This window comes from Dromaius novaehollandiae, chromosome 11 (assembly GCF_036370855.1).
Source record: "Dromaius novaehollandiae isolate bDroNov1 chromosome 11, bDroNov1.hap1, whole genome shotgun sequence".
Classification (NCBI taxonomy): domain Eukaryota; kingdom Metazoa; phylum Chordata; class Aves; order Casuariiformes; family Dromaiidae; genus Dromaius; species Dromaius novaehollandiae.
The window spans coordinates 4,689,832-4,709,474 of NC_088108.1; the positions used below are offsets into that span (position 1 = coordinate 4,689,832).

Sequence of the window (19,643 nt, forward strand, 5' to 3'; positions counted from 1 at the left end):
GATTTGTACCTCAAACCACAGATTAATATTTGGTCTGCAAAGAGTAAATGGATTGCTCTATCGGATTGTTGTGCTAGCAGCTAATGTGTTGTGCAAATTTGAATAGCAGTTCATACTATTTCACTGTAAACAGTTTGCACTGAAAACATCACAGCATTTGGGAGCAGTAGTAGTTTCTCTGGTAACGCTCAAATTATAACTCGTGTTAACCTTGTGTTGGAGAGAGGCTCGATCTGCTGCCTCCTCTGTGGCACCTCTTGCAAACCCCACCATCTGTTAGTCTCCACTCTGTCCTACTATTGTTTTTTTGTGCAGATCTCAAGGACTTTTTATTTACTAGCAGTTCTGTTAATTTGCTTCTGTACTTCTTGTTAGTTGAAAAGAATCTCAATGAAAAAATAGAGCAATCTCAGTTCCAGGTTTTTATCTGCTCTGTCTGCTGATAATTTCCTGTCTGTGAGGGCATAATTTGTACAAAAACCACTGTCTGCACTGTGTGCAGAAAGATTATGGGCCAAATTCATGTTCAGTGTATACATCAGGTTGCAATGCCCCTTTCTGATGGACAGAATCAGATATAACAACTAAATATACTTGCATGGTTAAGAATGTTTTTAATAATCCTTCGTTTCACACGAAGACTCATAAAACATTTTGTGTAAAATCTGAAAAAGAAAAAAGCAAATTGGTAAGCAAGCAATGGGAAAAATAACAGTAGGAAAATTGAATAGAGAAGCAAAATCAGATCACACAAAGGTTTACGGATTAATCCCATTAATGTTGCGTAAAGCTTGGTAACCTTGTGTGCTTCTCTTGTGGGAAGGTACAAAGAGTATATGACTACACAGTATTAATTTGGGACCCAACTTTGATGTTTCATCACAAACAAACCTAAATTCCCAACCCACACACGAGAATGTAAACGCACTTTAAAAAAAAAAATGCCACAAACAAGTAGAGAGAGTCATCCCAGGAATTTATGATTAAATGGCATGGAATCTCCCTTTCGTGGAAACACGCGTGTGAAAGCACGCTGGCTTCTGGGGAATCCACGGCCCCAAGCACATTGTTTGGATTCATTCTCCCAGGTTCTGTAGTACTTTTGTTCATTTTGCATTATTTTATTCTAGGAAGTTTGCTGCAAATTATCCCTATATATGCATTGCATACTGTCTATGTAGAGGAAGTAGTTGGAATCCTCCTGTTCGAAATGTGTAAAAGTGGAGCAAACAAAATTTTAAGAAATATAGCGTAAGAATCTTGTATTTGTGAGCAATGACTTAGAACTATTTTCCATTATCATCTTTCCTCACGGTGTTTTATTACATTAGTTATTGACAATGTCAGGATATTTTATTTGATGGATATGTAGAATGTTTTCCTTAGAAGTAAACAGATTGGTTTCCTGCTTCCTCACTGCCACAAGGGCTTGGCAGCCGTAATAACGAGTATGTCTGGGTGATGGGGTGTAGAGAACATAGCGTGGTGTTTCTGGAGTATGTTCAGGTCTTGTTCATTATTTCAAAGTAATAGATAGGGCACTTGTATTCCTCCAGAGGAAGTGTAAAATACTCCGTACGTATGCGTTTGGGGATTCTGATCATTATTCACTGTGAATACTCACCATACACTGTGTATGGTGGGTGCCCTTTGGATAAGTCCCCTCCCAGTCTTAGGAGGTGTGCTGTCTGCTTCAGCAAGGTTATTCATAGAAGAAAGGCTGTTTGTGTTCTGCTTGCCTCTTCGCGAGGAGGGCATCTGCATTCAGGAAACTAAACCAGAGATTCCCTTGGTTTGTTCCACTACAAAAGAGCAATATTTTTCAACATGTTTTCTAGTCTATTTCTGATGGTAATTCATCCAGCTATCCAGAGACTGCCTTCACCTGCATTCAAGAAATTACTGCACCAAGTCCTGTGTGTCAAACTAGCCATCGTCAGTGGGACAATGTACTTCGATAGCTATATAAGGAATACCAAAGAATAAAAATGAAGATCTTAAACCCCATAAAAAATAGCAGGTTATATTCACTGGTTCTCTATCAACAGCCTGCTGAAAGTGCTAGGAAAGCCCTTCAGCACAGCAGGTGCCAAAGCAATTTAAATATGTATGTAGAAAATAACTTCATAGGGATTGCTCCATTGTTCACTGACTTGTACCTACTTCTGGAATGGAAGATGAGACTTAGTGTTCGTCTCCTTAATAGTATATGGCAGCATCATGCAAGAGTGTGAAGAAGCATCTCAACATCAAGATGTTAGAGACGCAAAATGTACAGACCCATCTTGGAATCTGTTACTAAAATTGCCCCAGAATACTCCAGGTATTACACAACAGTCAATTTTTAATAACAGCAATATACACCAGAAAGGCTTGAAAAGAAGAATGTGGGATAGCTGCAAGTCTCATCAGGAAAAGATCTAACACAGACCTGGACTCATACAGGTTCATGTACTTGCTCTTCAAAACTCTGTTCAGGCAAAATGGCTTATTTCTAGTAAGACTGTTCAGTCTGCAACAAGAAAAAGGCATGTCCTGAGGAAAAGCAGGATCCATCCAAAGTAATTGGTATGTGCTGCAGCTGGAGCTCTGTTTCCAGAAAAGTAGCTAAATATAAACATTCCTAACTGAATGGGTGGGAAGCCAAGATTGCCTTGCAGCAAAGATACCCACTAAGTAGGATTACTTTTTAACAAGATAATCCACAAATGCTCATCCTGCCGCAGCACTGAGAAAGAGATCAGAGAAATAAGCAATATAGCTATTTAAAGTACAATTATACCATTAGAAGTACTTTTCTGAAAATGCTGTTGTGGCATCTGGTGTGAGCTCTCTCCCACGTTCCTAGACCAAGTTACTCCATATGCAAAACATGAGGTTAATTTATTTTAGCTGACAGTTAGGAACTCTCTAAGCTCCCCCGTGGGACCTGCAGCTCTAGCTGATATCTTCTCCTTGCAGCACCATTAGAGATAATGTGAGAAGGGGAGACTTGTGACGAGCACACATGACTTCCCTGGTTGTGTCACAGGCTCAAGCTTGGAAAGGACACTATAACCCTGACTGTAGAGTTTTCTGTTATCTTGGTACCTGTAGAGCGCTTCTAGGATTTTAGGTGGACTGTACAATAGAAACCTAAAGTATCACAACAATAATAGAGTTGGAAAAATAACACAAACCTTTCCTAAGAATACTTTAATTTTTAAATTAATTCTGACACAACTTGGGGCTGTCACTGGGCTGTTTTTAGCAGGTCCAGGTAAGTCTCATACTCTTCTGCAATGTGCGCTGCCAGGCTCCTTTCTGGAGAAATGGGATCCTGCAGTGGTGCCACCTAAATTCTGGAGCAGATGCTTCGGGTTTTCTGAAAGTTTTCACATATTCTCTCAGGTCACCAGCATCTTGAACCCTCTGGCTTCTTCTTTAACTCCTGACCCAGAAATATGAAGAAAGGAATATGATAATCATACACAAATTTCTTAACCACAATTACAAGTCTTTGCAAATTTGTTTCAGTTCCTGAACACTCAAATCATCATTTGCAGAAACTGACCTTTTTGTATGTCTGTACACAATATTATCAACCCAGTTTTTTGGGACTCGTCTTCTCAAACAGTGTAAGCAGCTCTGTGAGACTATTCTGACCAGTTTTAGCCTGGCTTGAATTTAAGCTGTTTATGACATTTGAAGAAGGACTTTGTTAAATGTATTCAAATGATGAGTTAACACCAGAATGCTTCTGTATCATGTTAGCAAAAAAGCCAGCTTTGACATTTTTTTTTACTGTGACTAATTTGCTTGGCTCAAATTATTAAGATTCTGCAATTGAATACAATCAACAGTTTTGGTAAGGCATGACTCCAGCTCAATCTTCCATACTTCAAAGTACTGACAGGAATAAAAATATGTTTACCAGAAAGATCCGACTTTGGTGGGAAGCAGTTACCTTATGAAGTACAGTATGCCTCTGACTGCAGTCAGGTATTTTAAATGGAGCTTCACTGGCAGAGCTTTTATTGCTTTTTTTTTGTCCACAGCATTCCTAGAATGGACCTACCTCTGAAAAGAGGCTATTCCGTACCAACTGATGATACCAATACTTCTCTCATAGATTAGATTCACTCGTGCATACAGTAGGACAAATCTTCCTGCCTGTATTCAAGAAACACCTTCAGTAATCATTTTATTAAAAACTTGAGAGGCCAGATACACCTGAACAGAGATGTATCATATAGCAGTCATTGAAGTACATACCTTCTGCCAAATTATAATCGCTCTTTTAGTTGCAGCTTGTTTTAACCTGCACTTTTGTTTGAAATCTGGAGCCCTGCTCCGAATTCATGAAAAATGCAAGAGTCCCACTGCTGGTCCTCCTCAGAGAAGACATGTTTAGGGACCAACTGCTCTGAGAGTATTGTCCAGTGTATATCCTATACCCTCGTCTGTTTTCTGACATGAAGAGAGTAGATATTAAATCTACTCAACTATCAAGAACAGAAATCAGCCCTCACTTCTGGTACTGCTATCCTTTTTACGTTTTTCAGAAGCTGCAGTGGTCAAAGTAGTGATCCTTGTATATTAAGAAAAAAACAAAACAAAAACCATAAACTGCATCCCTGCTTGCATGAGGGGCATCCATATTATTCATCCATTTGGTATAAACAAGGGTGCTGTTGTGTTCAGTGATATCAGGGGATATAACTTCACCGTAGCTAGTTGAAAAGAATTTCTTCGATTGTTGCACTAAAATATATATTAGAAAATAAAGTACCAGAAAATATATTTTTCAACAAGCAGCTCCATCTCATGGATACAGCACCTCCTCTCCTGTGGTTGAAGATGCTTTTCTTCTGGTTTTGCAGCTCCCATAGCATTTTTGCTCTCTGGTCTAACTACATTCCTCGTCTTCCAGGAAAGTTCCGTCCTGCTGAGGAGGTCACCAGCAAGTTTGCCTTCTCTGCCCGTAATACTTGGTCTTCATTTCTTTTCACCTAATCATCAGAAAGCTGTTTGCAGATACTATTTTGCAGATTGACCTCCTGGCAGTCTCCCTGTTTACAATTCATATTGCAAGTTTGAAAAGTGAGGCACACAGCTTAGTCACTGTGGCACTACAAAGAAAGTCTGTGATGGGGTGTTTAATGGAACTCAAAGGGCTGGGTCGATTCTTATTTACGTCAGCTTGTGTATTTCTTTATTTCTTTTATTCTTTTGATAATTATGAAAATAGATCCAGCAATATTCTTGCTTTCTACAAAAAGGAAGACGTCCTGAATCATTTAATTTCCGCTGAGAATAGAAAGGCTTATGTAGGGAATTTTTTGAAGAGTTTGCCAGTCAGTCATGCCACGTTCAGCTCTGACACGACTCTAAGTTACACTAGTGGTGTTACACTAGCAGTTAATTTGGTGCTTAGGGTTCAAAGTAAAGGTGACGTAGTAATCGAAGTTTGTATCATTAGATATCGGTTATGAAATTTCACTTCCTAAAAAGTTATCTTTTAAAGACATCACAAGGAAACTCCTCCTGGAGATCCTTGGTGCCAAGATGTTGCTTCCATGTACCTCGGCACAGAGCAGTGTGTATCTATCATGTTTTTGCTATCCAAAGTAAAAATAAAAGGGGGGAGAAATATCTAGTATTTTGGATCCAAGAAGAGGATAATAAAATAAAAAAGGGACAGCTATATAAGGTAGGGTTAGCTGGCCGTACACAAACAAAAATGCTGATACATCCTTGCTCTTTTTTCCAACACTGGATGTTCAAATAAGCTCTGCTCCTTTAAAATTAGAATTTGCCAGATTGTTCAAAATACCACTACATCTGCAACAGATACATTCTCTGCTTGACGAAAGCAACATCGCAGTTAAGTCTGGGTAGTAGGGTAGTAGATTATATACCTGTTCTAATAGGACAACAGTCCAAGTTAGAAAAAAGACTCCTCAAAAGCTGTTACCATATGTGATCAGACTACAACAAATTAAGGTGAGATTACCCTAAATCTGGCAGCTAAAATCCTCGTTGGTCTTAAAAATACAGAATGTGTGATAGTCGAAGTGTGAACTTTCCTCACTTTTGTCTGCTCTCAAGTCACCGTTACAATCAGAAATCTCATTGCTTAATTCCTCTTTTCCCCTGAGAAATGTCTGTCTTTCTGTTGAATATCCTGGCTGCCCCTAGGTCAGCACTACCCTCGTGGTGGAAGCTCATGTCCTGTGGAGGCTGAACCCTGTTCAAAATGAAGTTTTGTAGTAATGTCACTGATTCAGCAACAAGATATGTCATTTTTTTCATACCAGTTAATGCATACAAGCAGACACAGGAAAAATGGGCTTGTATTCTATTGTTTATTTCCGGATGCATATGGGAAAAACCTACACTGGTATGAGCGTGTACATGCTGATAATAGTACTTCAGCTTGGACTTGTATTCCCTTTGCTGCAACATTTTAGCTACACGAGTTAACAAAAGTGTTTAGGGTAGCTTCGTCAATCTAGCTGCTGTGTAGTAGTTGTGGCCTACTGCTTGTCCTAGAAGAGTGGGGGTTAAAGAGTAGCTTTTTGGAAACAACCTATATAAATCGCTGTCTTTACCAACATTCTCAGGGTCAAAGTTTGATTTATGTTCTTTTCCTTACTACGTTATTCACAGCTTCTTCTGATGAAGCTCTTTAGCAACAGGAAAGCTCTTTAGCAACAGGAAAGCAGCTATGGGCACTCTTCCATTCACTGATTTCAGGACTCTGCTTATTCCTGAAAGTCTCCTGCTATCCTCCAGTGCTGTCTCTCCAACACTTGCCAGAGCTGCATTCCCAGTGAACACCAGTGCTGCAGATGTTCAAAGTATGAGTACCCTCTGCTGGCATGTTTTTGTACTAGGCTTTGTCCTATTTGTTGTTCTTCTGTCTGGTTGTATTAATCAAGTTATTCCTATGTCCATATATTCATTTTGGAAATTTATTCCAATAACAGAATTTCATCTTTTTTTCATAGTGAATATTTTAAAGAAATGCAAACAACATTTTCTTCTTTTATTTCTCATCCTCATCAAAGAAGATATTTCATGATATTAGTTCAAAAGCCTAGTGAGGTCTTGTTACATTATGAAAGATGCCATTTGAAATAAGAGGAGTGTTCAGACATGGAATGATGTTAGGGATAGATGTCTCTCTGAAGGCATTTTCACAGTTTAATAAGTTTTACCTTGCTACCTGGATTTTCTTTATTTTCATCATAGTGTGGTTTTATATCCACATAGGTCATTGTACCTCATTTCTTTTCCTGCTTGGCACTTAGATCCTTGAATATCTTCTCTAACAATCAACATTTGGACAAAGTATATTATCATTTGTTTCTAAGTACTGGTATTGATACTGTGCATGTTACATGCAACATTGATATTTGCAGGGATCACAGATCGACTGTGAGCGTCTTGATGAAGGATCTGGCAACAGAAATGTAAGAGGGGATGGGGTAAGCATTGTCTTACTTTCTACCAAGAGTACCTCAATAGCAAAGAAATAATTGCGATTCTGGAGAAAAGACAGAAGAAAAATTTGTCATGGGCTACAGATAATACTTGGCTGGTAGATCCAGGTCTCGTTTAGTCACTCTTAGGTGAAATTCAAAGAGGAGTCCCTAGGATCTGCGCCCTTTTGTGAGAAAGGTCTTGGATACAATGAAAAGTCAGTGTAGCTGGAAGAAAGGAGTAGCTGCAAGTCAAGACTAGAAATCCCCTTCGAAAGAGGGGAGGAGGAGACAGAAATTATGCTGACTGCGGTTTGCACCGTATCCGACTCTAAAAATTCCCTTTCATAAACTGTGCACTACATCTTCCGAAAAGAAAGGCCTAAGTTCCCTTGGATCCCTAATTGCCCTGCTGTGTATCACTCGCCTGCTGTCTAGGCATTTGCAGCATATGGGAACCAACTGCCTCCTCTGGGGCCTCTCACAGATGTTTTGTAGGTTACTTTATAACTGGACAGCTGTTGTAACTTCATAGAAACCACATACAACCACGGCAGCTGCTTTTAAAGCTACTTTAGTGACAGTTGTCTCAAGCAAAACCTGGTACCTCTGGGTTCCACAAACCATCAGACCCATCTAGAATGGTAACGCTATCCCTGAACAGCACCACAGAAGGGATTCCAAAATGTCACTTTAGATTGCACAGAGAAGTAAGTTAATGCATTTATCTTCTATATTCACCTTCTCAAATAGTCCTTTGGAGGTCTGAAACACCAGCAAGGTGGTGCTTGATAGGTGCCCATCCTTTGGGAGTCATTCCATAGCTTCACCACCTCACCCATCGATTGGGTAACCACAGAACTGAAGGAAAAAACAACACGGCTTGATTTCCTTTCCTGTCCTTGACGTCTGCGGATCTCTGATGACTAGCACGGCCCTGCTTGGATGTGTCATGTTATGAGGTAGCAGCTCTTGAGAACAACACGCTCCAGAAGGAGCTACATCAAAGGCAAATTCGGTTCTGAATGTCTGCGTTTCTACTGGTCAGCGTTGCCTATGAACGCTAAAAAATAGCTTTACAACTTACGCAGTAACCCCTACTTACGTCGTTGTCCCTATCTTGACAATAAAAACCATTACAAAATGCTTTGACATACATTTTTCTTGAGAAGTGAGATCTGAGTTGTTTTCCGGATAGCTCTGTCAGACTGTAATGTAGCCGTGAAATACCTGGCGGTTTACAAATCTGACACAGTACTAAGAGTTTTCAGGTCTGCAGTTGTGTGATTACTGCAGGTAGAGAAGTCTATTAAACTAATAGGTTTGGCTTTTCTCTGTCTCGGAGGGAAGCTGTATTGTCTAGTTTTCTATGCATGGTTTATCAGTGTTGCTGTTCTCATTCATATTCAGCGCCAGACATCTGATGTAGTTTCGATCAGCCCCTTCCCTCCTTCAGAGGTGAGCTTGGATTCAAAATCTTCGGCATCAAAGTTGCAGGTTTCTGACTTTAAGATCATTGGGGCTCTTTTCCAGAGTCTTCTAATTTGAATGATTTGTTTTGGAGGGGCTTTATCTGCCTTTAATTGTACTTTGTAAACTGAGTGGTTGGATCCAGCTGAGATCAAAAGGTTCCCATCAGATTAGGGAAGGCAGGTAAATAGCTATCCTGAGACCCCCTCGGAGAATCCAGAGACGCAGACAAAGCGGTGTCATCGGCAAAGCAGACAGTCACTATGATTTCTCTTCGCCAGCCGTAACTACTGCCCCTTTCACGCGTGCGTGTGGATATCAAATAGGGGCCTTGTACCCCATTACGATGCTGATATCCGTTCCAGTATCCCGCTGACGTTTGAGCTGGACAGTTAGGAACCACATGGAGTACGTCCATCTGAGCTGCAGAAAATAGCAACGGGAAAGAGCTACTAACTTATGGGTCAGCAACGCATGAGTTAGCGGTTTTGTAGAAGAGGCAAAAAAGATCAGTGCATCTTGGCTTGACGCTTTTTAAAATTTTCTTTCATCTCCCTCTTCCTTCTAACTCCCCCCCCAAAGACAACCCTCACATCAAAGTGCTTTGCCTGTAAAAATTTGCAGAGTTGAAATACAATTCCACAATTTTTGCAACATCTCCAATGCCAGAAGTCTCATCCAGCACTACTAAGTTGTTTGTTAAGCATACGCAGTCCCCCTTGAAGCAAATGAATACTGCAGATATGCGGATTTAGAGGTTTGGATCAGCCTGCACTTTCCTCTTCTTGTTCACAACTGCGGTATCATCAGTAGAGTCAATATTTATAATTCATTTTCCACTGTCCAAAGGGGATCACATTATTCACCCAGCTTTTTAAAGGGATTTGAAATCCGGCAATGCTAAATATTGAGTGGCTTGTTCTGTTGAGTATATGGCAACTGAAAAACACGTGACTGCACTGCGTGTTGCCCAGGAGACTCGTTATGTTACAGAAGTGTTTAACTCGGGCCCGAGAGGAGCGTGCGTGTGTCTGGGAGAGGGTGGGGTGGAATATTCATGCCGCTGAAAAGACTCATGTTGTTACTTAACAACTGCATTAACCTCCTGTCCCAAGTCGTGCCCTTGTGCTGACCCCGGCGCGCGAAGCTGCCGCCTCTGAAGTACAAAACATGAAAGCGGGCAAAGTGGGCAGCGGCGGCGGAGACAAGAGAGCCCTTCATGGAAGCGGCTGCCGAAGCCCCTCAGAGGAAAGGCCCAACAAGAGCGGCGGAGGGGCTGCGCGTGGGCCACCCCCGCCCCGCGCCCAGGGCTCTCCCCCGCCAGCCTTTCACGGCCGGCCGCAGGCTGGTGCCACCTTTGAATGGCACCATCCCTTTGAACGCGAGGCCGAAGGAGGCATAAAGCAAAGGGAAGAGGTCTGAGCGCGTGCGGATCTCTTGTTCCTATCCTTTCTCTTCACCACTGTTTGCACAAGTGGCCACGCTCAGAGATGGGCCTGGAAACTCGAAACCAACCCCACCTGAATTTCAAAAGTTGGGAGAAGGGCAAAGTTTCTCTTTATAGCTCATCTTTATAACTTTTTCACTAATCAAAGGTGCTTTTTCCTCAGCTTTTTGGTCCTGTGAGTCTTTTTTGGGGGATTTAGGAGCCTGCTCTGCAACGTCAGCATCAGGAGATGGGTCAGGTGGAGTCGGTTCTGAGAAGAGGGACGGAAAGGCAATGGGATCCGACTGGAGGGCAGAGCTGTGTGGGGAAACGTGTTCAAAGAGCAAAGACTGTTGCAAAGGTTTTTGTGGGACCTGTAAAAAGGTATTTTTAAGGAAGGCTGGCAGGCCGAGTGAGGGCTGGGGGGAGAGTCCGGTGACATGAGGAGAACCTCTTGGTGCAGGACTCTGGGGAGAACTGTTAACTCGCAGACGCCCAAGAGCAATGCGTTTTTCCCTCATTTTCTTATAGAGTAGCACCAAAAGTGTTGACACCGCAGCATCGAGGGGTGGCTTTAGTAAGCCTGTTGAGGGATCATCCAGAATATTTTGATGACCATGTATTTTGGTCAGCAGGCGCTTTGCTGCTGTAGGAATTGCTAAGCCACCTGACCAGTGGTTCATCTGCTGCTGTTTGCCTTCTCCTGCAGACATCAGGACAAGGTATTTCAGAGGAATCTCCATCAGGAGCCACTCTGAAATAGCCTACTTCAAAAAGAAGCTTCCCGTGCAAGCAGAGATTGGCTCCTGTTCTGAAGCTTGAGGTTTATGAAAATTTGGGTTTCTCTTTGATTTTCCGGAGGTAAATAATTACAGGCTTGACATCCTCAAGCTTTCAAGTAGCATGAGTCAGACACGAAACTATGAGATGTTTTATAAAATCCTCACTAACCTAAAAACAATAAACACTGGGCTATTTTTGCTTTCTTCCTGGATTTGCATCCTTTAGGGTTACAGTTTTCAGTTTTTACTCTACGACTGTTAAAAGTGCGCCGCTTAAAGCTGAGTGGTGTAGGTGCACCGCAGACGCCGGGAGTGGGGTCATCTGGAGATGCAGGACAGCACTCAAGAGTTGCGACGAGCTCCTGGCAGCCAGCTGCAGCGGGGGCTGCCGTGAAATCCTGCACGGTAACTCGGTGCCAGGCCGGGAAGTTGCCAAACAAAGATAGTCGTGTGGTCTCAGAGGGGCCGTATCGTTTTTGTCTGATCTACAGGGGCCGACCTCAGGCCGGTCGTGGGCCCACTTCCCTCGCCGGTGCTGCGCCTGGCTCGAGGCGACTGGCCCGGCTCTCTGTTTACGTGTTTCCAAATTCAAGGAGGAAAAGTGAATATCAAACAGACCTGCGCTTTTTTGATGTGGCTGAAGGATGCTATCGGGTCTGGGGAGGGGGGTGGTGTGCCTTTGAGGCTTGTTTGTCTTTCCCTGGTCCTTCCGCACAGGGCTTTAACCAGCCCTTCGAACCTTCAAAGCTGCCCTAACCCCAGAGGTGCAGCTTCTTCTGCGCGGGCCCCATCACCAGCTCTGGGGTGTTTGGCGTCGGACCGCTTTGCTGTGCAGTGTTCAGACGCGGAAGTTCCTTTCTTCTTGGGAAATAAATAAGTTGGCTGAAATCACTTACTGTCCGACAGGACGTGTTTTGTTTCTCAGGCAGGAGGTTTCATCCGTCAGCGGTGCGCTTCCTTCTGTGGTATCAGCTGTGTGCATTGCCGTTTTGGGAGCTTTTGGCGTATTTATGCATTTGTAAGTGATAGTCTTAAAATGCATCATCCACAGCTTTTCTTAGCTTTAGCACTTAATAATTAAGTTAAAGCTTGCTGTGATTTTATGGCTATAATCCCAAATTATTGTCAGATTCTGCCCTCTACAGGGAAATGTTTGAAATTATTGCTTAAACACATTACATCATGTTAAAAGGAAAAATTCTTCAAAACACCTGGGATTTTTTGTTTTGTTCCAGGACCATCCCACATTACCCCCCTTTTTTTTAATGTGAAAAACCTTTCCAGTCAGAAATGAAAAAAAATGCTTTTGCTAAGTAGAAAGTAGAGCAGAGCATCAAATTTTGAAACTCCAAATTCTTGAAGTATAGTTTTGCATATCAGTATTAAAAAACCCAACAACAACACAGATGTTTTCCATTGATTTTTGAGAGCTCCTTTCTCCAGGACCCTCATTCATTGAGTCTGTTTACAGATTTTCCAAGAACTGAACTAAAAGCAGCTCAGACACGTAATGCGAAGTACTGCTCTGCTTATTCTGCTCATTGAAGTTTGTTAAAATTTTGTTTGGCAGTTTTTATGCTGGTCAGATATCGTGTGTTCTTCTAAAGCTAGCACAAAAACTGGTGTAAAACCATAAAGATTCATAAATGCCGTTAATGCTTGCTGAGCAGGCAGGAATGTGCAATAAATGTTAGTAGTCAAGTTTGTACTTCTGAATGATCCAAGAGTACACAGATCTGGTGTTAAAGACTGTGGATTCACAGTTTTCCTTTCAGATGATTGGGCTTTTTATATGCAACCAACGAAAGATTAAAATTACTTTACTTTCATTTCAAGTACTATTGTGTTGTGCTGTCTGCAAAATACCAAAACAAACAAACAAAATCTAAAATCCAAAATAAACCCCAATATCTGTCAAGCAAAAAACGTTCTGGATGTTTTTCTAAGTTTCGTTTTTCCTGTTTGTTTTTCACTTTAAAAATATCAGAAATATCAGTTCTGTTCATCTGAACTGTTTTGGCTGTTCTGTTTTCCAGACAGCTGCAGGACTTCTGTTATTTTTGTTTCTTTGTCAATTAGTTATGCCCTAAGTGAGAAGTAGTAGAAATTTTGGACACTTTCGTATTCTAGTCATTGAGTTAAAAATCCATGTTGGGTACCCGCCAGATGATGTCCATGTAGGAACAGTTTTATAACAAGAGATTTGCTGATTACATAGGGTGCCTATGAGAGACAGTCTGCAAGATTCAGGAATTACAATTGTAAGAAGCATAAATGAGCTCTTTATGCCTTTTTGTGCTTTATTCATAGATTTTGGTCCTTGATGCTGAGGCTGGATGGTCGGCAGCAGGCTGAAATGGCCCGGCCAGCCTTCCCTGAGCTCCACGGGCTGCTCTGCATCAAATCCTGCACGAAAAATTGTCTTTATGCAGATTGCTAAATTGCCTGCTTGCCTAGTTGTAAAGAACGGGCAGAGATTAGAGAGTAAAATCTTTAATTGGATTCCTTTTAAGGGTGCAAAAATGTTATGGGGATTTTTTTTCCCCTTGTAAGTATTGTCTCATGCCAAAATCTTCTCCTTCCCTATCTCCTGTGATTTGTCATAAAATTGTTATCCTAATGTTAGGGACATGGTGATAATTTCCATGACAACACAGAAAGATTCCAGAAACAAAGATTTCTGACTATATGTATGAAGGCTGTGGAAAAACACAACTGCAAGAGTTCTGCCTGCCCACTGTAAATAGCAGAGAGGAAAGCTGAGGTTACATAGTCTCTTCACGTGAGAATGTAATTTTTTGTAACACCACAGTCTTGGGGTATGTGAGTGCTTGGGGAGAACTCCAGTGTGATTTCAGGAAAGGGACATCAATGCTGATTTACTTTGCGTTGGATTTTTTTTTTTTTTTTGATTGGACTAGCAAGCATTTCTCTACCTCATAGCAATATGCCCTTAACTAATGCGGATCCATAAAACATAGCTGCATGGCACACACTTAAATTGCTCCTGATCACAAATAAAAATAGGCAGAACAAAGACCCACAGAGCTGAGGCTTTATGAAAAGATGGCTATAAATAATTGAGATGCATCTGGTCCAACAGTCCAAACATTGAAGTGTGTTCAGATCTCAGCCTGCGGTTTGGATCTGTCTGTAATAAGCTGAGTCCTAATGCATCGCATTTGGAAATGTTCAGAAACAAGGAGACTGCGACCCGGAGCCGGCATTTCCTATATTGGCTGATCTGCCTTTGACAGAGCACCAAGTTGTCCTGACATCAAATGGAGTTTCCCGCTGTGTTTGTAGTAATTTCCTGGGATTTTAATCATCCTTCTCTACTAATATAAGCACCAACATTGTGCTCGATATATACTGAGATGCAGAGCAAGACAGCCCCTGTCTTCAGTAGCTGGCAGCTTATAGGAGCAAGTCACTGTGCGTTGCCAGGGCTGGTGTCAGGGTCAGCTACATGTAGAGCAGCTGTGCTTTCCACGGTAGTTCCCGCGTTGGATAAGGAGCTAACTTTTTAATAAATCTGTTGATACACGGAGAAAGGCTCTCACTGATAGTGATCTTGAGTATCCTCCATATCCTGCACCCACACATCACAGGGACTAACAGTTTGTAATTCACACTAATAGCTTTTCAGAGCAGAAAGGAAATAGTTGGCCCTTTATACTGCGTTGCTCTTTTATTGTGGTTCCTTTTTATACATCAACAAGCAGTGCAATTTAACCTGCTGTGCGTTGCTCCTCGGAGACAATCTGCCGTTCCTACCTTTCTGCTGCCTTGCAAGATGCTCCGTTTGCATGGTAAATAATGGAAATTAGTTGTTGAATTTTTGCCTTACACGCTGCAAAGTTGGTTACTGTTCTGTGTAAACAAGCTGATGGTATTTGTTTGCTGACAGGAAAAAAGAAGTGGGACAGTTTATATTTGGCAATGCTTATTTTTTGTGGGTAGCTTATGGCCTAATCCTAATGGAGACATTTAGTTGCTATTGTGTTACAGTTCTAAAATAACAAGATTTCAGAAAAAATTGTGAAACTTTAATGGTGTGGAGGATTTGGCTCAGCTCTGATCCCCTGAGTTTTATTCTGGTGTATTAATAAAATTTGAAAGAACAAATGAAAACAGATTAATTGCATATTGGCATCCAACAGCTTTGATTCTCTGTTTTCCAAAACTTTCTGTTGCTACTTACACCAGTACAAAAAGGATATAAAATGCCAAAGTGCTGCACTGGTGAAGTTTTATTTGTTTTGCCTTTCTTTATAGAAATACAAATGACTATAAAAGGTGCAGGTGAAGGGACTTTTGCACATTAGGTTTTTCTGGGTCGAGTCTTGCATCCTAAAGAAGTCCAGAAACTGCATGTTTTCTTGGTAGATGGCAGCATCCAGCAAGATCATCCTTCGGACGCAGGAGAACAAATACTTATAAAGAGTTGGAGACTTGCTGCACTATGTTAAGTATTATCCTTTGCTAAATAATACCCTGTTCTGAATCGGTCCCTACCCTTTCCTTGTTTGTTTTATTAGTGTGTCTTGGGATGCTTTGCTATGTTGTCTCTAATTAGACTTTTCACAGATTTTTTTTTAGGTTTCTGCCACATTCCCAGGCATCATGCAATAATTGACCATACTCGTTTTCCCTGCAGCTTTTGTATATGTGTGAGAATGCGAGTACCGTGTGTTAATTCACAAGATTAGCATTCTCTGGTTATCCCAGTTATGTACAGTGATGTTAATCGGACGTCTCTCTACTTACGTATTTCAGGAACTAATCCAAAGAGAAACCCCTGCAGTGGTTTTACGATGAACTGAGCTTTTCACTCATCGAGACTCTTCCCCTCTTCGGCAGCATTTGTTATGGTGAGTTTTGTGGGAAGGATACTTGTCTCCTAAACTCTGAGTGCGAACACTAAATTCACTTCTGATAGGTCTCTGGAAATCCTCTTCAGGATTTTCAGCTCTTCCCGAAGTAGCTGTCCCCACATTAGTCTTTCAGTCCAGTATAGCTGGTCCTTTAAACTTGCCCCAGCTAGGCTATTGGAGAGTGGAGGTCAAGCTCAAGTGCTGCGCTCAGTGGGGATGCAGTAGCTCAGATCCTAATAGCTCATCAGTTGCTAATCCAACAGGGCTGCTAATCCAGTCTTTCTGTACAGCTAATCAAATCATGCTGTGTATCTTGAGTGTTTTTTGATAGTGTGACTGCTCTTTTACAAGCTAACTGTTGCTATGAAGACAAGCATTTGAATGCTGCCAGTTCAGGTGGGTGAACCATTAGTGTTACTCTTTCACGCTGAAGGTGCTATAGTGTTCTTGGACAAGTTTTAAGATAGTATGATTTGGGATGGGGGGGAAATCCATGTTTTCTTAAGGACGGACTCTTAAATTGGATCAACTTGTGGGATTTGCAGAGATCTAGAGGACATTGGCTTAACCCCCTGACTCCCTTTCATTCCATAATATTTTGTGGTATTTTAGTGATAGGGAACTGTGGAGTGCTGCATAAGCCATGTCATTCTAGGCCAAAAATATTTTTGCAAGAAGTGACTCCTGCCAAAGAATCGGTTCACTTAAGTCACAGACTTTGGCCTCGAAGTGTTGCAGAATTCCATGAGCTCTAAATACAGGAGGAAAAACATGTTTGCAAAAATGGGAGACAGGCAGAATTCTCATTCTGTTATATCAGTGGGGGTGCAGAGTAGTATAAATAAATGAATTTCAAGAACAGACTGTATTTAGCTCTAATTAAAGGAAGATTTCAAATTTTGCCAAATTAAGTAAATAGTGGATTGGCTCTCAGTTCGTTATAGCCATGGACAAACAAGTCTATTTAGAAGCTAAATTGTTTTCCGGAGTCATATAAAAAGATTCTCTGTTCTACATGTTATTTTACCATAGAAAGTTTTGGATGAGCAAACTGCTACTTATGCCCAAATTAAGGGCTCAAATGATGTTCTCCATTCTGCGATAGCTTTCTACACCGGATAGGACAGTAGTTCTCCAGCTTTTGGGAGCGCTAAACTCAGTGCGAAGGAAAGCTGTTAGGAACTGTTGTAAGAAGTAAACCTGCAGCTGACTTTATTCCTGATATCTCAAACAAAATATACTCTTAGCCATGGGGTGATAGGACAGAAAAAAGACAAATAGGATGTAAACGAAATGGCTCTCAGTAGCCGTACCCCTCACCAGGCACTGGTACTGTGATTACTCATCGGTACACCCCTGGCTGAGGGGGTGTCTGCCATTGTAAGGGACATTGGGGGCTTTGGGTGTCCTGTCTTGGGCCATCCGTTGTCCCAGATGGCATTTGTCACGTTCGTGTTAATCAAAGAGGTAGAGGTAAACCTCAAAATACGCGGGGTAATGTGATCATAAGATGTCAAAAGGCATTACCTACTTCAGCAGGTACTTTCCCTGTACAAAGGTACAGAAAATGCTGGTTTACATTTGTGTTGAAAATTTAATCCAAGAATGATAATCCCTTCATAAAAGGAATTAATGAGGCCCCTCATTATGATTCTGCAGTTAAAGTTCATTCTGTGCCCTGCAAAGGCTGTTGAAAGAAGGTGTATCTCCTAACATGAGGCAAGAGAGTCATCTGTTCACACTGGATACTTGCAGCTGAACAAGTTGTGCAGCCTTTCTTTATAGGATCTTTCGCATAAGTTTTTATATATATTACATAAAGTTGATATATATGTTGTCTCTATATAGAGAAAAACAGGTACTTCTCTGAGGCACAATTCATCTCATCCTGACATATATGTTTTCAGATGTCTAGGGTGAGATGAATTGTGCCCTACAAGTACTCATTTCTCTTAGTTGTAGAGGGAGGCTGAAAAAGTAGCCCTCAGGTATTTATGTCTACTCTGTACACATCCAAATTTAACGAGATTAATCTAGGCTATGTATTCTTCAGGGATGTCAACAGATAATCCCTCTATTTGGCTCCTTACCTATCTACAGATATAGAGTATTCTCACTGCAGATTTTCTTTAATGGGAGGGACTAGTTTCAATCAACTGTTATAGTCTTAGGAATAATTTAAGAAACCTTCATTATTTATGCATGGCTGTAGTGCCACCCAGAAATGAGTTAGAAAAAGACAAAGGAGACAATTTAAAATTTGGGACAAATCCATGGAATTCAGTAAGAAAATCTCATGTAGGACTCCTAAGTTGAATTACTTTGTTTTTTTCCTATGATTAATGGCACGAGCGTTAATCATTCTGTGGTGTTCCAGTGGACTGACAGAACACACATCAAAACCCATTCAGCTTTCAGGATATCTGTAGTTACTCCCTCCTCACTCCTCTCTTTCTTTCCATGTTTTTCTTCGGAATTAGAAAGCCTTACCCTGACCCTGAGCTGAGGTTTGAGACTTTTCGCAGCTCCGTCACATTTCTTGCCTTCTTCTAGCCAGTGAAGTGCTCAGCACACTGTCACTTCTCCACAGATTTGGTGGATGTATTTTCTCCAAGTGTTCATTCTAAGGCTGGGAAACAAAGGTTTTTAAAGGAAATGTAATGTCACTGTCTCAGAAACTTTTCGGTGTCGGGTTCTAAAATTAGACTTTTATTAAATCCCGTTAAGTTTCCCTTGCTGTCAGTAGTGGGACTAATTTATTTGAAGTGGTGGTTGCTTCATTTCACCAGTTCATGGGTGATCTTCTGAGTGTTATTGCTGACAACTGCAGATGAGGAGAATCGCCTTCCAGGGCCTTCAGAAAGCAGTTTGGCGTTGGGTGCAGAGGACGTCAGTATAAGGGCAACTCCAGTCCTGTAGGATGAGGAGTGTTAGTGTGGAAGTATAAGCAAGCTCCATGAAAGGTCTGTGCTGTACTGACCTGACTGACTTGGCTCTAGGCAAGAGGAGTAATGAGTCCCAAAGCCTACATAACGTTAGGTACGTACACCGACGTATTCCAGCCCCCAGACCTCGCCGGGAGGGAGCAAGGGTTATTCAGCTCCTTGGAACCAAAGACCAAAATGGTAAACGAGTGGTTTGCAATAAGCCATGCTAAGCAGGGCCCAGCTTCCCACACGAGGGTGCACAGAAATACCATCTGTGGAGAACCTTGATGATGGAAAGTCAAGTTACAAAAATAAATCTCTTTTACCTTTGCAAGCAGGCAGGCTCACATTTTTCGTAAGCAGGAATATCTGCCTTTGATTATCCTTTGGTTACCAGTAGGTGTCATTGCAGGTTTGCAGACAGCGGGAATTCGCTGGGGTCACAAGACTGTGACATGCACCCAGGCCATGGCCTTGCTCCTTGGGGATAGGCGTACACTAACGAACGCCCACAACTTCCCAATTTTACCCTACAGTGTTAGGTGGCTGCAGAAGAAAAACCCAGTTTATTCCTCATGTATCATTTTGAGTTGAATTTTTCCCCATCTAGGGTCAATGTCATCCTAATGACAGTCATTTCTTCTGAGCCTTAATGGGCAGCTGCTCTTTGCTATGCATTTAAAGCCCTTGGAATC

The 19,643-nt window shown here is 41.6% G+C and overlaps 1 long non-coding RNA gene across 2 annotated transcripts in view; it reads left to right on the forward strand.

Moving 5' to 3' along the window:
* The window catches only part of LOC112983003 (uncharacterized), a 30,768-nt gene that overhangs the window by 2,166 nt on the left and 8,959 nt on the right, over positions 1-19,643 (forward strand). For both annotated transcript variants that reach the window (XR_010390990.1, XR_003259124.2), the window contains one exon: positions 15,924-16,018. This is a non-coding gene — a long non-coding RNA (uncharacterized LOC112983003). The remainder of the gene's footprint in view (positions 1-15,923; positions 16,019-19,643) is intronic.